Source organism: Engystomops pustulosus, chromosome 1 (assembly GCF_040894005.1).
Source record: "Engystomops pustulosus chromosome 1, aEngPut4.maternal, whole genome shotgun sequence".
In the NCBI taxonomy this organism is placed as follows: Eukaryota; Metazoa; Chordata; class Amphibia; order Anura; family Leptodactylidae; genus Engystomops; species Engystomops pustulosus.
In genome coordinates this window covers 16966387-16989756 of record NC_092411.1, presented here as the reverse complement: position 1 = coordinate 16989756, position 23370 = coordinate 16966387, and the positions used below count along the sequence as shown (strand labels likewise).

At 39.5% G+C, this 23370-nt stretch overlaps 1 protein-coding gene and 1 long non-coding RNA gene across 8 annotated transcripts in view; one reads left to right on the top strand and one right to left on the bottom strand.

The window, feature by feature from the left end:
• Nucleotides 1-23370, top strand: part of DCC (DCC netrin 1 receptor) — a 583792-nt gene that overhangs the window by 216938 nt on the left and 343484 nt on the right. The gene's annotated exons all lie outside the window — the stretch shown is intronic.
• On the bottom strand, nt 2213-12487 carry LOC140117434 (uncharacterized). The gene is made up of 3 exons (XR_011853018.1): nt 12276-12487; nt 7422-7527; nt 2213-3344 (listed from the first exon to the last, which is right to left on the bottom strand). It is a non-coding gene; the product is annotated as an uncharacterized lncRNA (long non-coding RNA).

Sequence of the window (23370 nt, the reverse complement as noted above, 5' to 3'; positions counted from 1 at the left end):
CCTGGAGAGATGTGTAATCAGACCTTTGTATATTTTGTTAGTAGCAGCAGGACTGTGAAATAAGGATTTATATCCCAGGTTTGTAGCTTCTCGCAGTACACTTGGTGCGCATCCTTACACTGCTGTTCTCTGTTCAGCCAGTGTTTGGTATTGTCCCTGTAGAGATGTGTACTCAGACCTTTGTATATCTTGTTATAGTAGCAGGACTGGGAAATATGGATTTATATTCCAGGATTGCAGCTTCTTTAAGTGCACCATGGTGTGTCACCTCACACTGCTGTGCTCTGGGTTTTCTGCAGCCAGTGCTATTAATTGTCCCTGGAGAGATATGTAAACATACTGTACTTTTCTGTATGTGTTGAAAGTAGCAGCAGGACTGTGAAATATGAATTTATTTTGCAGCATTGTAGCTTGAAGATTGAGTCTCCTCACACTGCTGTGGTCTGTTTTCTTTGCGTCCAGTAATAGGCATTGTCCCTGGAGATATGTGCAATCTTACCTTTGTGTATGTGTTCTTTGTAGCAGCAGGACTGTGAAATATGGATTTATTTTGCAGCAATGGTGTGCTCCTGGCTTTTTGCAAACAGCATTAGTTGTGTCCCCTTTTATATGTTGTGGTAGTAGCAGCTGGACTATGAAAAATATATATATATATTCCAGGATTGTAGCCTCTCCATGTGAACTGTGTCCTCACACTGCTGTGCTCTTAGCTCTCTCCACTGAGCTGCTCCATAGACCCTTCCGCACTGAATAGTTGTTAGCAGTACTGATAAAAGTGGATTTATATCCCAGAATATTAGTTGGACTTTTAGCACTGGGGGCACTTCCTCACACTGCTGTGCAAGGAGTTGCTCCACTGCCCATTTCCTCTGCTCTGAGTAATAACTGTGTAATCAGAATTTCTTGTGTGTTGTTAGTGACAGCAGCAGGAGAATTTCTATTCCACTATTGCAGCTTTCCCACGTGGGGTGCATCCTCACACTGCTGTGCTCTGATATCTCTGCATTAAACCCCTTCATTTCCCCCTCTCTGCTTGTAATGAATATAAACATGGGTCCTAGAAGAATAAACTGCAAATCGATCCTTTACCTCTCACAGCTGAGGTTTTGTGACATTGTATCCAGTCTAGACACTCCTCCAAGACGTAAATATATCCGCTGCACACAGCACTGTCTTATCCTGCTGGTTTGTTACATTGTATCAGTCTGTCAGTCTGTTATCTAGACTGATACATTGTAGCGACAGATTTCACATTTAAAATAAACTGTCATTTCTTTGCTTATTTTCCTCCTATGATTTGTTGGCGCGGTGACAGATGCCAGAGAGACGTGACAGCGCGGAGGGTGACGCCGTGTGCTCATAAATAAGACTGAGATGGTATAAAACAAGCAAAGTGCACGACACCTCCTTATAGAAGAGAGTAGAACTGACTGACAGAACATGGAGTGTAGGATGATCACTGGCTCCGGCCTAAGGATGTGCTTTGGGGGTCATTTATCTTAGTCCCCCCTTCTCTGAGCTCTTTTCGCGCTTTTTGAGTCTGTTTTTTGAACCTCATTTTTCTTTGGCGTTTTGGCTCTTTATCAAATGCAGGGGTTTTTTTTTAGCCGTATTAGGTGCAAATTATTATATTTTTTTTTAAATGTGCATTCTGTTACGCATATGACACCATTGCCTTTCCTATGCCCGGAGAGTTATTGTGCACTTATTTATATAGGCGCAAATCAATGTAAGATCAGGTACAAACATCTGGAAGCAGGAGAAATACAAAGACAAATTAGGCGCAAACCTGGAAACTGCTACACAACTAACTCCGGGGAACTGCTGGAAAGAGGCACAAAAAATTGGGCAAATCCCCCAATGCACTCAAAAAGTCACTAAAATACAACCCAAAAAAGGTGCATTCGACTAAGGTAAACCAGCCCCTAAATGTTCTATTCACTGTAGATAGATCGATAGATTCACAAATACAGATATAAATAGATAGATTTGAGGTAAAGTTTTATAGACAGAAAAGAAAATGAGATAAATAAACAAAGAAAGAAAGAAAGAAAGTGTAAGAAAGAGCAAAAGAAAGAGAGAGAAAATAAAGAGACAGAGAGCAAGCAAGAAAGAAAGAAAGTGAGAGTAAAAAAAGCGAGAGAGAAAGAAAGCAATAAAGAAACAGAAAGAAAAAAAAAAGAAAGGGAAAGAAAGTGAAAGCAAGAGGAAGAAAGTGAAAGAGACAGAGAGAAAGAAATTGAAAGAGACAGAGAGAAAGAAAGTGAAAGAGACAGAGAGAAAATGAAACAGAGAGAAAGTGAAATAGGAAGAGAAAGAAAGAGACAGAAATCAATACAGAAAGAGAAAGCTATAAAGAAAGTGAAAAAAAGAGAGAAAGAAAGCGAAAGAGAGAGAGAGAGAATAAGAAGAGAGAAAGAGAAGTAAAGAAAGAGAGAGAGAGAGAGAAAGAAAGAGACAGAGCAATAAAGGAAGAGGGAAAAAAAGAAAGAGAGGAAAAAAAGGAAGCAAAAACAAAAATAGAGAAAGAAAAAGAAATAGAAATAGATAAACAAAAAATGAGAGAAAGAAACAAAGAAAGTGAAAAAAAAAACAACCTAACAGAAAAAAGGGGGGTTGTAGCTAAACAGGGATATAAAGGGAAACAAGGAAGTTGAGAAGAATGGACGGATTGGGACAGATATCTGAGATGGAGAGATAGATATGAGGTAAGTAGAGTGATGAGATGGATGCTGTTCCTTTCCTCTTGGAATATCTGCATGCACTTCTATCTGGCGGCTCCTATCTGCCATTACTGCTCGGGTCCGGGTGTTCTGTGTGTTCTGGGAGCCGCCTGTTCCTATTAGTCCGTCACTATTCTGGTATAAAAGCCATTGAGTTCACTCACTCAGTGTCGTCCACTTAGCAGCATAATGGTCTCATTCCCTGATTTTTGAAGCAATTTAGCTCCTCCGACCTTCTCCATAGCGGTGTCTGGGGTCGGATTTAATAGGACGGTCAAGTTGTTTACCGCACAAACTCGCTGACCTTTCAAAGCAACTCAGGGAATAGAGAGAAGATTTGTCGGCAAAAAACTTCAAATTCAAGTTTGGAGGTAAAAATAAGTTCTCCGAAAACTCCACATCCAACTTTCAGGTCTTCGGAAATTGTAATTAAAGGGGCGCACGTGACCACCGCTTAGATTTTTCCATTCGGTGGGGAGCCAGAAGAGAACCTGCAGATCTTGTTCAGGGAGATGATGACCCCTTGCTCACTCCTTGGCGGAGCTCATGTTTATGGAGAGAGCTCTACTTACATCCTCTGCCTTTCCATTAACTGGCCGCGTCTCTCTCCGATCCTCGAACCTACAAACATTTGACATTTTAAAGTTAGAATTTTGTGTATAACTTAGGCAGACTTCATATTCTATGTTATCAGTGTAAACGTTTCCAAAAATATCCAGTTTCTTAGAGGAAACCTACCACTTAAAAATGGTATTTCTAATCCACAAATGCATCTCACCAGCTCAGGGTGAGCTGGTGCCGGAGCATATTTTCATTAATTCAAGAAACCTCCGATTGCTTTAATAAAGTGTTTTATACCTTATATTACAACCCCCCCTTCGGGGCACCATATTACGGCACGGCGCACCGTGCGCGGGACCATGCGTGCGGCCGATTCGGAAGTGCCGGAGAGCCGGTGACGTCACCGAGCTCTCGGACACACTCGCGCCTGCGCAACTTTGCACGCCAGGCTTCGCAAGCGAAGTTGCACAGGCACGAGTGTGTCCGAGAGCTCGGTGACGTCAACGGCTCTCCGGCACTTCCGAATCAGCCGCACCAACGGGCGAGCGCATGGTGCGCTGTGCAGTAATATGGTGTGCCGAAGGGGGGTTGTAATATAAGGTATAAAACACTTTATTAAAGCAATCGGGGGTTTCTTGAATTAATGAAAATATGCTCCGGCACCAGCTCACCCTGAGCTGGTGCGATACATTTGTGGATTAGAACTACCATTATTAAGTGGTAGGTTTCCTTTAAAGAGGAGGTGAATTTCTTCTAGATGTTCTTCTACTTTCCTGCATTAGACTTGATTTGAATCATAGGATCTAGATAAGAACCAACCCCTTTATTAAAACTCCAACCATTGGGTGTTCATCCTCATGTGATGTCTTAAAGGGGTTTTATGGGCTGAAAATGTTGATGTTTAAGGATCTGTTTTCAATATGAGATCGGTAGTAGTCTAACACTCAACACATGCAAAGATCAGCTGCTCTCAGTGAGAAAGGTAGCAGACAGCGCCATTGTCCATTTAGAGGTCAAACCAGGGTAGTGCAGCTTAGGTCTTATTTCCGATATGTAAAAATCCCAGAGCTAAAGAAGGTTTGCCATTGGGAAATATTTTTAAGTGTTTCCCATATCCATTTGCACCCAATCTCTGGACATTCATGGGGAAATCTCATGATAATTAACAACCCAGGTCAAGACCCTGTTACAGATTTTAAAGGGTCTCATCCTCCTCAATCTTGAGAATTTTTTTGGCCTTCAGCAAATTGACCCCATTATAGCATCTATAGGCAAAACGAACAAAAAATCCATCAAAATTTTTAAGCAATTGTAATTTTTTAGATTTTTTTTTGCACTGACAGCAACTTTATTGACTGCGCTGCGATTCCGCCAAAACATAAATAAGTTCAGTTTCCTTCTTTGATGCCCATAAACCATGAAAATGGCTAAAAGCTCCATCATTTCCAGGATTAACATTATCATATCTTTTCATATGTAGAAGTGGAATAAATCACGGCCCTGGCGCTACACCCGCTCTCCGCCCGCGAATCCTGCTGACAATGACAAGTTTCTCTTAATGCCGATGAATATTTCAGAAATAAAGAGGCGGTAATCTGTGGGGGGAGCGTGCGGGGGGAGATATTACAAGGATACAACACACTGAAGTTATTGACCGTCATCTCCATAACTCACAATTTTATGATGTCTTTTTATTCTCTACAGTTGAAACTGGTATAAAAAAAGCTTTAAAAATAAAACATGAGGCAAATAGAAATGAGGTTTTAGGAAATATACAAGAATGGCAACATTTCCTGTCATGAATACTACACCTCCATAGACACTACACTTCCTGTTATGGATATTATACTTCCTGTCATGGATTCTACACTTCCTGTCATGAACACTTTACTATCTGCCTACTACACTACACTTCCTATCTAGTATACTACACCTCCTGTCATGAATACTACACTTCCTGTCATGAACACTTTACTATCTAGTATACTACACATCCTGTCATGGATATTATACTTCCTGTCATGAATTCTACACTTCCTGTAATGAACACTTTACTATCTAGTATACTACACTTCCTGTCATGAACACTTTACTATCTGCCTACTACAGTACACTTCCTATCTAGTATGCTACACCTCCTGTCATGGATATTACACTTCCTGTCATGAATACTACACTTCCTGTCATGAACACTTTACTATCTAGTATACTACACATCCTGTCATGGATATTACACTTCCTGTCATGAATTCTACACTTCCTGTAATGAACACTTTACTATCTGCCTACTACACTACACTTCCTATCTAGTGCACTAAACTTCCTGTCATGGATATTACACTTCCTGTCTTGAATTTGACATTTCCTGTCCTGGATACTTCTCTTCCTGACATGGTCACTACACTTCCTGTTATGGATTTGATAATTTAGTAACTGTCTACTCCATTACACTTTCTGTCATGGATACTACACTTCCTGTCTAATTTATACACTTCCTCTCTTGAATTTGACATTATGTCATGGATACTACACTTCCTTTTATGGACTCAACATCACCTGTCTATTCTACTACACTTCCTGTCATGGATCCTACACTTCCTGTAATGGACACAACACTTTCTGTCTAGTCCACTACACTTCATGTCATGAACTTTTTACTCCTTGTCTACTCCACTACGCTTTCTGTCATTGCTAATACACTACCTTGCATGGATAGTACACTTCCTGACTTGGATACTGCACTAATTGTCAAAGATACTATAATTCCTGTCATGGGCACAACATTTTCTGTCTAGTCCACTATACTTTCTGTCATGGAGTTGACACTAGCTGTTATGGACACTTCATTATCTGTTTACTCTCCTACACTTCCTGTCATGGAGCTCACACTTCCTGTCATGGAGATCACACTTCCTGTCAAGTAATGGACACTTCCTGTTATGGACATTTCACTTCCTGTGACATTTACTAGGCTGTTAAGTCATACAAATAGTAGTTTACTAGACCCAAGGACCCTTCTACTATCTTTCCAGGCAACTAATATCCAATGGATAGATTATTAATCGGTAATAGGTCGGATCTCACACCCGACACGCAAACTGTCCATCATCTCCAACAGCTGATCAAACAAACTAATCACCTATAAATGAATATACTACAGGTGGGTCATTAAAGGGGTTTTCCAGGATTTTGGAAAATACTAGGGGAGCAGCTCAGGGATGGAAACATAAAGCATACTTACACTGCTTTGGCTCACAGTTCTTGTGCACTTCAGACCAAGGGAGATCCTTTCCTGTCTCCACAACCGAGGAGGACACCCATTGACCGAAGGGGGTCCTGTGATACCCAAGGTCTTCTAGCCAAGTGTGGAAAAACTCTAAGTACCAGAGTGAAGTGGCAACCAGAACCCGAGTCAGTACACAGATTCCTGGACAACCCCTTTAATAGAATAAATCTGGTAAGCACCTTTAAGAGCCTCTGAGCTTTTCGATGTAGATAGTCACTATTATGTAGTCCTGTAGAGACAATCTATAGCCCCGCACCATTGTCCTGAGGACAGCTAAGAAGTCTGTTGCAATAACTTTAGAAGGTCAGTGACCCCAGGACCTCACAGAATTTTTTGGGGGTCAGCGAACATTGCATGACTTCTGTTTTACTGATACCTTTACAGCATATAATGAATAGTATAAAGGCAGAGTTCAGTTTTTTGCCTCGTCTGACAAATCCGACCGGTGGAATCGATAATAAACTTGGCTGTGGCTGCAGAGATCCTGCGCGAGATGGAGACCAAATGATGAATTTTGATCAATTTGACCCGCAGGAAATTATGAAGCATATCTTACTTGTCTATCTGCAGAACAGGCTGACCTTCAGACTGCCGAGCCACAGTCTCAGCTGACATCCGCCGGCACTGGAGGTCAGACGGATCAATTTTAATTGTGGGACATGATGTATGAGAGCACATGAGTCACATTGATGACAGCGTATGGCGGTGGCTGCACGTGGCTCGTGGACTGTATGTCACCGCTGCTCCGGGGCACGGATATGACAATGCACATTTTTTAGAATTACTGCATCATCCAGATCCCCATATAGAAAGACTGCAGGGATATCCATATCATAGCTATTCATACTTACCCCTCCCCCAGGGACCAGAAGTGACCGGTCGTGCTGTGAACTTTTAACTTTAATTGATATTTTCCGCACGAAGGCTAAGTCCACGTTAGAAATCAGTTTTTCTCCCCTGTGGATTTAAAACGAAATATTTGAAGAAACTTTGCAAAAAGTCTCTATTAAAATTCATAAGTCTACTTATTCTATAGAGGTCTTTTTTAATCGCCATGCCGACAGACTACAAACAAACCCTGTGTAGTCTGATCTCGACATCTCCCATCAGAATCCATCCTGATAAACCAGGGACATTACTCATAGATCCAGGCACCGGGACTGTGGTATCTTCTTATATTTGCTATCCATGGCCTCCTTCCTTCTTAAATCAACTTTTAAATTATACTACCGATCCAGAGGTGCTATGGGGTGTGTTACCAGGGCCTCCTCCGTGCTCTGTCTTCACAGGCTTTTACACTGTGCAGGAGCATTTCCCCCTCCCACTGTGTGCTAAAATTCATTGATTCTGCAAGGAAGTGGGAAGGACCTAGAGAGCAGGGAGTGGATGAAACAGTGTAACAACCTTTGAAGCTATAGCACTCTCTTAACACTCCCTGGAGCCCTTCAGGCTCATTAACATTATTGTAAAAGTTTATTATGGAAGGAAGGAAATCAAAGATAATAAATATAGTAAGATTACCACAGTCACGGTACCTGGATCTTAATGGCTGTTTTGCGCCTATTTTGCGGTTTTTTGAAATGTTTCGGCTCAGTTTGCCATGTAACCATTGTATGTTTACCTATTTATCATTACATTGTGCTTTTTTATATATGTTTGTGGCATGGTGGCTCAGTGGGTAGAACTTCTGCCTTGCAGCGCTGGGGTCCTTGGTTCGAATCCCACCCAGGTCAACATCTGCAAAGAGTTTGTATGTTCTCTCCGTGTTTGCTTGGGTTTCCTCTGGGTCCTCCGGTTTCCTCCCACACTCCAAAAGCATAATGTCAGGTTGATTAGATTGTGAGCCCCATTGGCACAGGGACTGATTTGGCAATGGTAGGATTTGCGCAACAAAACTGCGCCTTTTAAAAAAAAAAAAAACTTTATTTAAAAAAACAAAGACAAATGAGGTGCAAAAAATAGACTCACTAAAGGCGCAAAAAGAGCTCAGACAAGGGGGAAATAAGGTAAATGACCCCCATTGTCTATGGAGGAATAGACGAATCGAAATTGTTGCTCCTTCAGCACAAAAATCACCTTTTTGTAAGAGAAGACTTTATAACATGTGAACATAAAAGCCTTAGGAAGAGGAATGGGCGGAGGAAGGCGGCGGCTTATAGGTTATCATTATTGTCATAGGAAAATAGGAAGCAGCGTGATCCGCCAGATAGTCCCCGCCGGTCACACAGCCGCGCCGGCTCCATAAGCGACACATTGTGACGGCCGGCGGATAAGCTGTAACTCTAGGGAAGAAATCAAATAGAGAAATCCGGGTCTCCATAGAACAGACGGACTAATCCCTAAGCCTATGATTTCCTGTTATCTCTGCGGCTTTAAGGGCAGAGGAAAAATGGCTCCAAATCTATTTAGACATTTAAAATGTCAGCGAGAAAGAAAGCGAAATGTTAACACAGGGAAGAAAGAGGCAGAAATAATAGAGTTTTACCCCAGGCGGGGAAATGGCCGCAGAATATTTTCTATTTAGTTTCCGAACAACTGACTTTTCATTAAAATCAGTCAAACAGAGTAAAGTCCATGGAAAGTTCTACCTGCTCCGCCCGGAAGAGAAACATTTATATCCTGGTGACTCTATTATCTATCTATCTATCTATCTATCTCATATCTATCTATCTATCTTTCTCCTATCTATCTATCTATCTCATATCTATCTATCTCATATCTATCTCATATATAATCTATCTATCTATCTATCCATCTATCTATCTCATATCTATTTATCTATCTATCCATCTATCTATCTCATATCTATCTATCTATCTATCTATCTATCTCATATCTATCTATCTATCTATCTATCTATCTAATATCTATCTATCTATCTCATATCTATCTATCTTCTATCTATCTATCTATCTATCTATCTATCCATCTATCTATCTCATATCTATCTATCTATCTATCTATCTATCTCCTATCTATCTATCTATCTATCTATCTATTTATCTATCTATCTCATATCTATCTATCTATCTATCTAACTCATATCTATCGATCTCATATCTATCGCATAACTATCTATCTATCTATCTAATATCTATCTATCTATCTCATATCTATCTATCTATCTATCTATCCATCTATCTATCTATCTCCTATCTATCTATATATATCATATCTATCTATCTATCTATCTATCTATCTATCTATCTCATATCTATCTATCTCATATCTATCTATCTATCTATCTATCTCATATCTATCTATCTATCTCATATCTATCTATCTATCTATCTATCTATCTATCTCATATCTATCTATCTATCTATCTATCTATCTATATATCTATCTATCTATTATCTATCTCATATCTATCTATCTATCTATCTATCTATCTCATATCTATCTATCTATCTCATATCTATCTATCTATCTATCTATCTATCTATCTATCTCATATCTATCTATCTATCTATCTATCTATATATCTATCTATCTATTATCTATCTCATATCTATCTATCTATCTTTCTCCTATCTATCTATCTATCTCATATCTATCTATCTATCTATCTATCCATCTATCTATCTCATATCTATCTATCTATCTATCTATCTATCCATCTATCTATCTCATATCTATCTATCTATCTATCTATCTATCTATCTATCTATCTATCTCCTATCTATCTATATATATCATATCTATCTATCTCATATCTATCTATCTCATATCTATCTATCTATCTATCTATCTCCTATCTATCTATATATATCATATCTATCTATCTATCACATATATATATATATCATATCTATCTATCTTTTTGCGTCTTTTCCCAGCAGTTCCCCAGAGTTAGTTGTGTAGCAGTTTCCTGGTTTGCGCCTAATTTGTCTTTGTATTTCTCCTGCTTCCAGATGTTTGCACCTTATTTAACATTCATTTCCACCTACATGGGCGAAAATAGTTGTGCAATTACAAAGATGCTTTTTGTGTGATAACAAGTTGTGCCACAGAACAAACTCATCTCTGCTACATCAGTAACCCGCTGTACGGCCGTCAGGCTGATCCTCATATACATTTTCTCCTCTACAGATTGCAATTTCTTTACAATTATCATCACCAAATGAAATCGCCCTCTAATCAGAAATTCCTATACCTTCCGAGATCATTTTCCTTGATGACATAGTTTTGCCGTTCCTATGGTTACTAATGTTCTGCTCTATTAGATATTAAACCTTCTCTCACCGCGGCTCCTTATAATCATTCTAATACATATTAAATACATTTATCACTAATATTTTATGTAAACAAGTCTATGGAGAGGGGAAACAATAGAGAAGTGCAGGAGCAGAGCAACGGGTTCTACAATACCCCACAGCTCCCCCGCAGGGGAAATAGAGTATTACAAGTATCCTATACATTGGTATGATGATGGACTAGAACATTGTTTTGTCTGAAACGCGTTACCACGTTATTATCTTAAGTGAGGTCTGTTATTTTTTTAACTCTTTTATGGATCAAATACATTTTGGAACCTTTTTACTTAGTTGCCAGTGAGAATTCTTTTGGAATTAATTTTTTTTTTTTTATTACCTATCAATTGAAACCTCATTGAACGCCGTATAATGCTTGAATCTACAAGGTCTTTTATGTTTCACTATTCTCTCTTGTCAATGGCTGATGGAGCTAAATTGACCCCGCCCATTGACACCCTAATTCTCTGCACACCCATGTTCTAGGAATTAGCCGTAGAAGATGGAACGTGGTTTAAAATGATTTATTCATTCTGGAAAACCAACCTCATCACAGCTCTTCGTTATTAATGAGTACTGTGTAATACATAACTTCCCCTGTAGAGGCGCTGTAGGGAATAATAACAATAATTCTTTATTTATATAGCGCACACAGATTACGCAGCGCTGCACAAAGTTTGTCAAATTGGTCCCTGTCCCGATGGGGCTCACAATCTAATCACCTACCAGTATGTTTTGGAGTGTGGGAGGAAAACTGGAGGACCCGGAGGAAACCCACGCAAACACGGAGAGAACATACAAACTCTTTGCAGATCTTGCCCTGGGTGGGATTAGAACCCAGAACCCCAGCGCTGCAAGGCAGAAGTGCTACCCACTCAGCCACCATGCCGCCCGAATCTGAACACTTTCCACCAGCACATTACAGCTTATTACTTGGGGGGTCACAAAACATGAACAACAATACCATAGCCCCTTCATGCTGTAGCTTCACAGGCTGTTACACTGTGCAGGAGCGCATGTCCCATCCCACAACAATGGGAAGTGCTGAAGGGCTTTGGTTATGCCCCACAGAGCTCTTCAGGCTCATTAGCATAATTATAAAAGTTGATTTTAGAGGGACGGAGGCCATGGATAACAAACATAGTCCCCGTGCCTGGATCTATGCTCCTTATGATCCCTATAGCGCCACCTAATGGCTCTTTTTATTAGTTTACTTTATTGTGCTGATGTCTGTCCTGATTTGATTAAAATTTAGCTGACTTTGAAGAAAAAAAAGCCATAAAATTACCAACTTGATATAATAAACACAAAAGAAATAACAGTAAAATGAGCAAATGCTTCTGAGAACATAATAATAATTGGAACAGAACTGGCAGCTTCATGTCGCCTACAAATCCTGCATGTAAAATGAGCCGAGTCTATGCCATCGTTCAGACTTAATGCAGCAATTACCATCTACTTAAAGAGACAGATCGCTCGTTGATTTGGTAAAATATCTCTGTGTAAGACGGTTTCCATGGAGCCGGATCATCGCACGCGGCTGAAATCTGCCTCCGCCATCTGTAAGTGGGGGAGACCTGGGATCGGGCGCCGGGTAATCATCATCTTATCTCCACATGAAGAAGCCGCGGTGCTGAGCGGAATAATCGCCAGATGATAAAATGACGGCCTGACAAGACTGACACATAGAATGGTGATGTCACATGGTCACCGCAAAGTATTGTGACATTCCACAAAGTGCATTGTTATACAGAAGACACATGTAGAAAATATAATAGAGTTCTATCATCTATCTATCTCATATCTATCTATCTCATATCTATCTATCTCATATCTATCTATCTATCTATCTATCTATCTATATCTATCTATCTATCTATCTATCTCATATCTATCTATCTATCTATCTACCTCATATCTATCTATCTATCTATCTCCTATCTATCTAACTATCGATCTCATATCTATCTATCTATCTCATATCTATCTATCTCATATCTATCTATCTCATATCTATCTATCTCATATCTATCTATCTCATATCGATCTATCTATCTATCTCATATCGATCTATCTATCTCATATCTATCTATCTATCTATCTATCTATCTATCTATCTATCTCATATCTATCTCATATCTGTCTATCATATCTATCTATCTCCTATCTATCTATCTATCTATCTATCTATCTCATATCTATCTATCTATCTATTTCATATCTATCTATCTATCTAATATATATCTATCTTTCTCCTATCTATCTCATATCTATCTATCTCCTATCTATCTATCCATCTATCTCATATCTATCTCATATCTCATTCGGAAAACCAGACCGAAATGCGCAATTTGTACCCTTAGTAAATGTGCCCCATTGTGTATTATAGGTGTGTTAGCAGAGCTGAGAGTGTCATTGTGTTTTATATCCATCTCATGGATCTCATCATCTCTGATCTTTCTCCTCTTTTTCTCTGTGGCAGATACTAGAATGTTCAGAAGCTAAATTTAAGTGTATATAAACCCTGGACCCTGATAATCTAAGCACATTGTCAGCTTACAGCATATATGGAGCATGAAGTAATTGCATAGAACAAAGTTATAGGAGCTAAAACAGCAGAAAAAAACTGTAAAGTAATGGGTTAAAATGTATCCTTATTGTGTAAACATCACTAAGGAATTACAATTTGAGAACTTTCTTTCATGGGCAAACCCCTACAGCACTCCCGCAGGACAAATAGAGTATTACACGGTGCAAACTGATGATTTCAGTAATGCATGGACATGATTATTCCTCCAGTGAGACCATCTCTGTCACCACTCTCTACCCTGGGTAATTGATAGAAGTCCTCAGTACCCCCCCATCTCCATGCTCCACACCTTCTATTGTCAATAGGAACTTTCCATCAGATCATTACCCGTCACAGGTGACACATGGCACCATTTTCTCCCGATGCCATTTCCATCTAATTATCCCCGTCCTCCGTTACATCAGATCGTTATTTCCCCTGCAATGATTTTTATTAGAAGCCGAAACTTGTTGAGGTGTTGAGATATTGGAGTCACTGGACCAATAAATGGACTTTCTACGGGAACAGACCCGGAACATTACTGTGATACATGTGTCTACATGGAGACTTCTCGTGTTCGGAAAGACGTCGGGGAAGGTGTTTTCGGATTGCGTTTTATATCGGCTAATGATATTCATTTTTTTTTAATACTTACTATAAATCAGTTTTACTTAATACCAGTCCCACCGTCCTCTTTGCTTCTGATGAATCTGCAATATTCTAAATCTCATTAAGAGGTAATTGGATTCTTCTTGTAGTAGGATTGAGAAAACAAACACATTACCGAGTGAGATAAATCCCCAGTAAAAAAAAAAAACGGATAAAAAATTTAGCCTTCAATTATAATCACCATTTACCGCGTCCCTCATCGCATTCTATATTTTTGGCTGAGTAAGTTGTATTTAAGGCAGATTCTGCCCAGGCAGCCATTTTTTTCCTTCATTTTTTATTGCCGATTGCTTTTATTTTTTTTTCTCTTCTTCCATTCTTCCATTTGAGTTATCTAATGTGCACCCTCAGGCAACTTTGTTAGTCCAAGTGAATGGAAATGCAACATTGTTTAGAACCAGCATTTTCCACTGTGGCCAGGAAATAAGTTGCACCCCTAAGAAATCTAACGATGAGTTGTGTACATACACAGTTTGGGACTTGCCCTCAAGAGATCCAGAAGACCCTCAGTGAGCCTAGGGTCTTAACACAACACTTGATCTGAAAGCAACAGCAGAAGACAACCCAATATGGAGGTCACTAGAGTTGACCTTCTAGGGATTGATGGAGAGTGGGTTTTCATGATAATGGGGCTCATTTACTAAGGGTCCATCGGACACACTTTCTTCGGGTTTCCCAACGATTTCCGCTTTGCGCTGAATTCCCCCGGGATTTTGGCGCATGCGATCGGATTTTGGCGCATCGGCGCCAGCTTGCGCACAACAGAAATCGGGGGGCAGGACGTCGGACAACCCGACGGATTCGTACAACGTGCAGGATTTAACATTTAGAATTGTGTCGCAAGACACGCACTTACAAGCACCGGGAAGAAGCAGGTGAAATCCGGCGGACCTCGGTGTAGAAGCGACGGATGCAGGAACTCGGACGCACGGGTTTAGTGAATCGCGGCAGACCCGAATCCTCATTGGACAATGCAACGCGGGATCGCGACAGGACCAAATAAGTAAATCTGCCCCAATTTTCATATGCACCCTCGGGCAACTTTGTCTTTCTAAGTGAGTGGAAATCCAACATTCTTACTAGGAAGTGATTTACACTCCTAAGAAATATTTCCAGTACTTTAGTAAATGTCGGACTTGCCCACCAGAGGACATTTTGTAGGCCCAGGATCTAACCAAATACTGGATCTGAGAGCTCCAGAATTAAGAAAAGCCAATCTGGAAGTCAGTGGGGTCTGTTTCCTAAGGAATCATGGATTGTGGGTTTCCATGATAAATTTTGTCAAGGCAAGCAAATTTGTCGGGACAAGTGAATAGAAATTCAACATCTGCAGTTATGTTATCAGGGGTTAAAAAGTGATCTGCAACTCAAAGAATATTCCGTAGTGTACATAGTGTCAGACTGACCCCTCGGTAGGACGAACCTGATAATTTCACCTGAAACAACTTCCTGGAAATAAAGGGAGTGTCTAGAATACTCATTGTCATACACCCTATTACAGAATTACATTTTCCAGGAATTCTGGTAAAAAATCCTGGACGCTACGGTAAGAGTGTACTGCTCCAGCTCCAAGTTCCTAAGTCCATGTAGTTCCTTGAAGTTCAGTGGTTTGTGGAGATGCCACTGGTGGTGGTTGGGAAGGAAGTGCTGAGGAACCGGAGATTTCTGCAACCAACAAACATTTCCCAAGAGTTTTTCTAGGATTAAACCTCAGGTCAATCAGAAGGTCTAATCTCCACCTAGAAGTAATTATAAGAGGAGGGAGTTCCGTTTCTACACTCATTTTTTCCCTATTGAGGGCATCATTCCAATAATTTCATTCTTTGACATCTCACATAACTTGTCATCTTCTGCCTCTTGGATGGAAAGATTCTTGCGGAGCTTCACGTAAATCATTGAGTCCATGCAGTCCTTTGATCTTCAGTGGTTTGTGGAGATATCACTAGTGATGGTTGGGGTGGAAGTGCTGAGGAACAGGAGAATTCAGCAACTAGGCAACCCATTGTAATTTCCCAAGAAATTTTCCGGGATTCCTGGAAATACATTTTGATAGATGAAGAATGTAGCTCTTTAGGATCCTTATTTTGGGGAGCAGTTACAAAGAGTGTATCTCATTATGGAGAATCTGTCCATAATGTCCTAACGATCTAAATGGACCTTGTGCAGTACTTGACTCCTCCTGTGGGGGGCACTGCAGTAAAATCAATAACTTCTTATCCAATTAGCTCATAGTTTACAATTGATTCGTAAAGGTCACACGGAGACCCTTCTAAAAGTCAGGATTGTGCAAAGAGGAGAACTTCTCCAAAGTCCTCAGACTTAACTTACGTATAAAGACCTAAAACCATCATCTCAGGTCACTCAGAAGTTCTAATCTCCACAGAGAAGTAAATACCAACCCAGGGAGTTCTGTTTCTATGCTAATTTTTTTTTCCTATTAAGGGCATAATTCCAACAATTTCATTCTTCGACATAACTTGTCATCTCCGGCTCTTAATGGAAAGATCCCCGCGGAGCCGTCACAACTTTTTGTTCTTTGAGCCCGTGCTATAGCGGTGAAAATAACACGCTGTCCATTGTACATGCAGATGAGTGCTGGAAAATGTTACCCGAAGCTGTGCTGATGGGTTGCCATACAAAAAACTCAAAGGCCGCGGCGGGTATTTTACACTCTGCTCCAGAGAAATTACACATTAACCGGCAGAAATATCCCGGTCAAGAATTTGTTGTGTAGAACTTTGCAATTTTTTTTTGTTCCAATTGCTTTTATCCAACAAAGAAAGGTCCAAAAACGGAGAAAGAAAAACAACAATAATAACAATTTTTTTTTACTTTCATTTGAAGCGTGTTGGTTTTTGTTATTATTGGAGCGCGGAGAGGCCCTGCTGGGAAGACGACTCAAGACTCGTTGAAAGATTTGTCTTAGCCGTGGAGTAAGGAGCCGGTGAAAACATAGTTAACTTGGCGGGGGAGAGAGTGATAAGCGCAAAATTTGGCCAACTAGAAAATATTTCGGAAAATAATTGTAGTTGTAGCCAACGAATGAATGAGGAAATAAATGGGGAGAAAAAATAAGAGGCTGAAGGACTTTACCAACGAGGACTTTGTTCTATCAATCATAATTTTGGGACCAGGAATCCAGGAAAAACTAATAGAAAGGAAAATCACAACTAACGTAGATGTAAATAAACACAATACACCGTGTTTTACTGGTAGTGAAAATGTATTTCTTCTTTTGAAAAGATGGATGAGTGTGGCTACAAATGCATCGTCCTGCATGGGAAATTGGGGCACATTTGAGGCTTATTAGCAACTAGTTATCACTTACTCTTCAATATCAATAATAGATAATTAATGTGGATATTTCTATTACCTGTATTACTCATTCTTTTACTTTTGATGTGGCAATACTACTACTATATTTGCTACTACTGCTGCTGGTACTACTACTTCTATTACTACTACTATTACTACTTTAACGCTACTACTACTAGTATTATTGCTACTGTTACTACTAATTCTTCTTCTTTTACTGTTACTGCTGCTACTACCACTGCTATTACTCTTACTACTATTGTTACCACTTACTACTTTTAGTGCTACTACTACTTGTACTTACTGCTTTTACTACTGTTACTACAACTTTTACTGCTTTTGCTACTACTAGTGCTGCTATTACTGCTCCTACCACTACTAGTATGGCTGCTACTACTACTGCTACTTTTACTGCTTCTGCTGATGTTGCTACTACTACTACTACTAATATAATTATGTACAATAACCTCTACTTCTTCTTCTGCTATTACTACCATTATTACTAACTACTTTTATTGCTACCATTACTGCTGCTGTTGATACTACTCCTAATTTTACTACTATTGTTGCTACTTTTACTGCTAATGCTACAACTACAACTATGATTGTAACTATTACTGCCACTTCTGCTGTTGCTACTATTACTACTGCTACAACTACAACCATTATTGTAACTATTAGTGGCATTTCAACTACTATTGCTGCTACTAGTAGTAATACTAGCTTTCCCTCTCTTCTGTCTGAAGGGTCTTTTTCTACTAACAATTTGATGTAGGTTCTTGCTGTCAAATAAGTTTTTTTGTGTTTTATCCTTTGTTTTTGTACTTCTGTAGTTCTTTCATTTTTTAGGTTGCTACATTGTTTGTGACTTTGGACATTTTTTGACTTGGCCTTGACTTTCGCATGTCCTTTATGTTTATATTTGTTCACCTGTTTTTATACTTTTATACCTTTTTGAGATGTCGATGTTGCACTTGGCCAATTGAACAGCGTTTACATAGTGTGTAACGTATGGAACATTTATGTTACGGGAAAGCTTCTCCTACCTCCATGGGCGTCCCGTGTCGTTGCGAATCACCGCTTTCCCGATGCACATGGTAAAAAAACAGAGCGCGTTGTCACATCCCATTATTATCCTGGGATTGAATTGTTAGAATTGCTCAGAATTGTATAAACGTCCTAATAAAACCGTACAATAGCGCTGGCGACATCACGCACAAAGCCGGGCGCCTTGTATCCGGAACGCACTCGCCTGACAAAGGTCCAGGCCGCTCGCCCCGGCTTTGATAATCAGGTTTTTACAGATTTTTATTCACTTAATTTGACATTTTCCGCTGTTTTTCATTGGGGCGGAGGTTGTTGTCGCTGTTATTATTGTTATTTCCGTTCCATCATAATCATTAGAGCTCACAATAGGAGAGTGACAGAAGACACGAAGGTAAGCTGCGGTCAGGATTATTATTATTTTTTTTTACTCTTTTTATTTTTTATTGTAAGCTTATAATAATACAATAATAAAAGGACTGTCCACTCCAAAAACCAATGTAGCCAGCATAGTTCTTTTTATTGGTTAAAACATGTTGTGCAGAATAAATTCGCATTCGATCTTTTGAAATATAATAATTTCACCGCTTGCACTCACCACTAGGGGGAGCTCAGGAGGTCAGAGCATATCCTGTAGACACTGGGGCAGATTTACTTACCCGGTCCATTCGCGATCCAGCGGCGCGTTCTCTGTGGAGGATTCGGGTCCGGCCGGGATTCACTAAGGCAGTTCCTCCGATGTCCACCAGGTGGCGCTGCTGCGCTGAAGAGCATCGGAACGCACTGGAGTTCACCGAGCCATCATGGTTGAAGGTAAACGCGTGTCGAGCGACACTTTTTTTTTTTAAATGCAGCAAAAAATTTTTTCCGAATCCGTCGTTTTTTTTTTTACGGCCACGCCCCCCCGATTTCCATCGCGTGCATGCAGGCGCCGATGCGCCACAATCTGATCGCGTGCGCCGAAATCCTGTGGCAATACAAGGAAAATTCGCGAAAAACAGAAAATTCGGTTAACTCGTCGCAAAAACGCGAATCGGGCCCTTAGTAAATGACCCCCATTCAGTTATGACGCTGTATGCAGTGAACATCTCAGCTCCCCCTAGTGGCGGCTGCTAGGAGACAAAATTTTTATCATTTAAACACAACTAACCACACTAAAAGCAAACTCTGACTATAAGCTGGGCCTGAATATAATCCTCACAACTGATACTTTGTGTTCGGTGCCTACATTGCTTTTTCAGCTGACAGCTATTGGATGTGTGTGCCATAAGACACAGGAAGAAGCGCCGTTCTCTGTGTAGTGGTCAGAACAGGTTACTGCAAATCAACTCCTATATATTTGAATAGTGGAAAAGTTGCAGTAACTCAGATCAACCACTACATAGAAAGTGATGCTGTCCGCTTTAAAGGAAATCAAAATCCATCCTGATAATCCAGGGACATTACTCATGGATCCAGGCACCGGGACTGTGGGATCTTCTTATATCTGTTATCCATGGTCTCCTTCCTTCTAAAATCTACTTTTAAAATTATGTTAACAGCCAGTAGTGCTATGGGTGGGGGATGGGTTACCAGAGCCCCTCCATGCTGCAGATTCACAAACTGTAACACTGATTCCCCCCCCCCCCCACACTCCTTCAGCACTTCCCCATCCCTGTGCCTGATGTAATCTTACACAGTGGAAGGGGAAAGAGCTTCTGTACATGGTAACAGCCTGTGAATCTACAGCACAAAGGGGCTCTGGTAACACCCCCAGAGCCCTTCTGGCTAATTAGCATAATTGTAAAATTAGATTTTTAGAAGGAAGGAGGCATTCAAAAACAACAAATATTAGATTACCACAGTCACGGCGCCTGGATCTATAAGTAAGCGCCCATGGTTTATATGTTAAGTTCCATTCTCTGTATATTACCTGATCTCTGCGGGTCCACGATGTCTAAACTTTATTTTCCTGAGCAAAGGTCATCAATACTACGCAGCCCACAAACCGCTTCAAGTGGAAAAGTCATTAAAATACTTATCCAAAACAGATTTAGTTTTCTTTAGTGGATGGAGCAGAGTTATTTTATTGTCACTCTCAGAAGCCTCTTCAAACATTATGTATATGCAAATGACAGCGCCGCGACTCCAGGGAGACCCCGGGAAGTGCAGGAGGTGGGTGAGTATTGACCTTCATCAGACACTCCATGTTACCAAATATTATTGTAAGAGCCGCGGCGCTGATTAATGTTCATTACTCCTACAGTCACGTAATACAATGCACAGCACAGAGCAACACAGAGGAGCCCTCCCCCACACTGAGCAGCCAAGGAGCAAGTTATATTCTTGTACATAGGGGGCAGTATTATAGTAGTTATATTCTTGTACATAGGGGGCAGTATTATAGTAGTTATATTCTTGTACATAGAGGGCAGTATTATAGTAGTTATATTCTTGTACATAGGGGGCAGTATTATAGTAGTTATATTCCTGTACATAGGGGGCAGTATTATAGTAGTTATATTCTTGTACATAGGGGGCAGTATTATAGTAGTTATATTCTTGTACATAGGGGGCAGTATTATAGTAGTTATATTCTTGTACATAGGGGGCAGTATTATAGTAGTTATATTCTTGTACATAGGGGGCAGTATTATAGTAGTTATATTCTTGTACATAGGGGGCAGTATTATAGTAGTTATATTCTTGTACATAGGGGGCAGTATTATAGTAGTTATATTCTTGTACATAGGGGGCAGTATTATAGTAGTTATATTCTTGTACATAGGGGGCAGTATTATAGTAGTTATATTCCTGTACATAGGGGGCAGTATTATAGTAGTTATATTCTTGTACATAGAAGGCAGTATTATAGTAGTTATATTGTTGTACATAGGGGGCAGTATTATAGTCGTTATATTCTTGTACATAGGGGGCAGTGTTATAGTAGTTATATTCTTGTACATAGGGGGCAGTATTATAGTAGTTATATTCCTGTACATAGGGGGCAGTATTATAGTAGTTATATTCTTGTACATAGGGGGCAGTATTATAGTAGTTATATTCTTGTACATAGGGGGCAGTATTATAGTAGTTATATTCCTGTACATAGGGGGCAGTATTATAGTAGTTATATTCTTGTACATAGGGGGCAGTAATATAGTAGTTATATTCTTGTACATAGGGGGCAGTATTATAGTAGTTATATTCCTGTACATAGGGGGCAGTATTATAGTAGTTATATTGCTGTACATAGGGGGCAGTATTATAGTAGTTATATTCCTGTACATAGGGGGCAGTATTATAGTAGTTATATTCCTGTACATAGGGGGCAGTATTATAGTAGTTATATTCTTATACATAGGGGCAGTATTGTAGTAGTTATATTCTTGTACATAGGGGGCAGTATTATAGTAGTTATATTCTTGTACATAGGGGGCAGTATTATAGTAGTTATATTCTTGTACATAGGGGGCAGTATTATAGTAGTTATATTCTTATACATAGGGGCAGTATTGTAGTAGTTATATTCTTGTACATAGGGGGCAGTATTATAGTAGTTATATACTTGTACATAGGGGGCAGTATTATAGTAGTTATATTCCTGTACATAGGGGGCAGTATTATAGTAGTTATATTCTTGTACATAGGGGGCAGTACTATAGTAGTTATATTCCTGTACATAGGGGGCAGTATTATAGTAGTTATATTCTTGTACATAGGGAGCAGTATTATAGTAGTTATATTCCTGTACATAGGGGGCAGTATTATAGTAGTTATATTCTTGTACATAGGGGGCAGTATTATAGTAGTTATATTCCTCTACATAGGGGGCAGTATTATAGTAGTTATATTCTTGTACATAGGGGGCAGTATTATAGTAGTTATATTCTTGTACATAGGGGGCAGTAGTATAGTAGTTATATTCTTGTACATAGGGGACAGTATTATAGTAGTTATATTCTTGTACATAGGGGGCAGTATTATAGTAGTTATATTCTTGCACATAGGGGGCAGTATTATAGTAGTTATATTCTTGTACATAGGGAGCAGTAGTATAGTAGTTATATTCTTGTACATAGGGGGCAGTATTATAGTAGTTATATTCTTGTACATAGGGGGCAGTATTATAGTAGTAATATTCTTGTACATTGGGGGCAGTATTATAGTAGTTATATTCTTGTACATAGGGGGCAGTATTATAGTAGTTATATTCTTGTACATAGGGGGCAGTATTATAGTAGTTATATTCTTGTACATAGGGGGCAGTATTATAGTCGCTATATTCTTGTACATAGGGGCAGTATTATAGTAGTTATATTCCTGTACATAGGGGGCAGTATTATAGTAGTTATATTCTTGTACATAGGGGGCAGTATTATAGTAGTTATATTCTTGTACATAGGGGGCAGTATTATAGTAGTTATATTCTTGTACATAGGGGGCAGTATTATAGTAGTTATATTCTTGTACATAGGGGCAGTATTATAGTAGTTATATTCCTGTACATAGGGGGCAGTATTATAGTACCTTTATTCCTGTACATAGGGGGCTGTATTATAGTAGTTATATTCTTGTACATAGGGGGCAGTATTATAGTAGTTATATTCTTGCACATAGGGGGCATTATTATAGTAGTTATATTCTTGTACATAGGGAGCAGTAGTATAGTAGTTATATTCTTGTACATAGGGAGCAGTAGTATAGTAGTTATATTCTTGTACATAGGGGGCAGTATTATAGTAGTTATATTCTTGTACATAGGGGGCAGTATTATAGTAGTAATATTCTTGTACATTGGGGGCAGTATTATAGTAGTTATATTCTTGTACATAGGGGGCAGTATTATAGTAGTTATATTCTTGTACATAGGGGGCAGTATTATAGTAGTTATATTCTTGTACATAGGGGCAGTATTATAGTAGTTATATTCCTGTACATAGGGGGCAGTATTATAGTAGCTTTATTCCT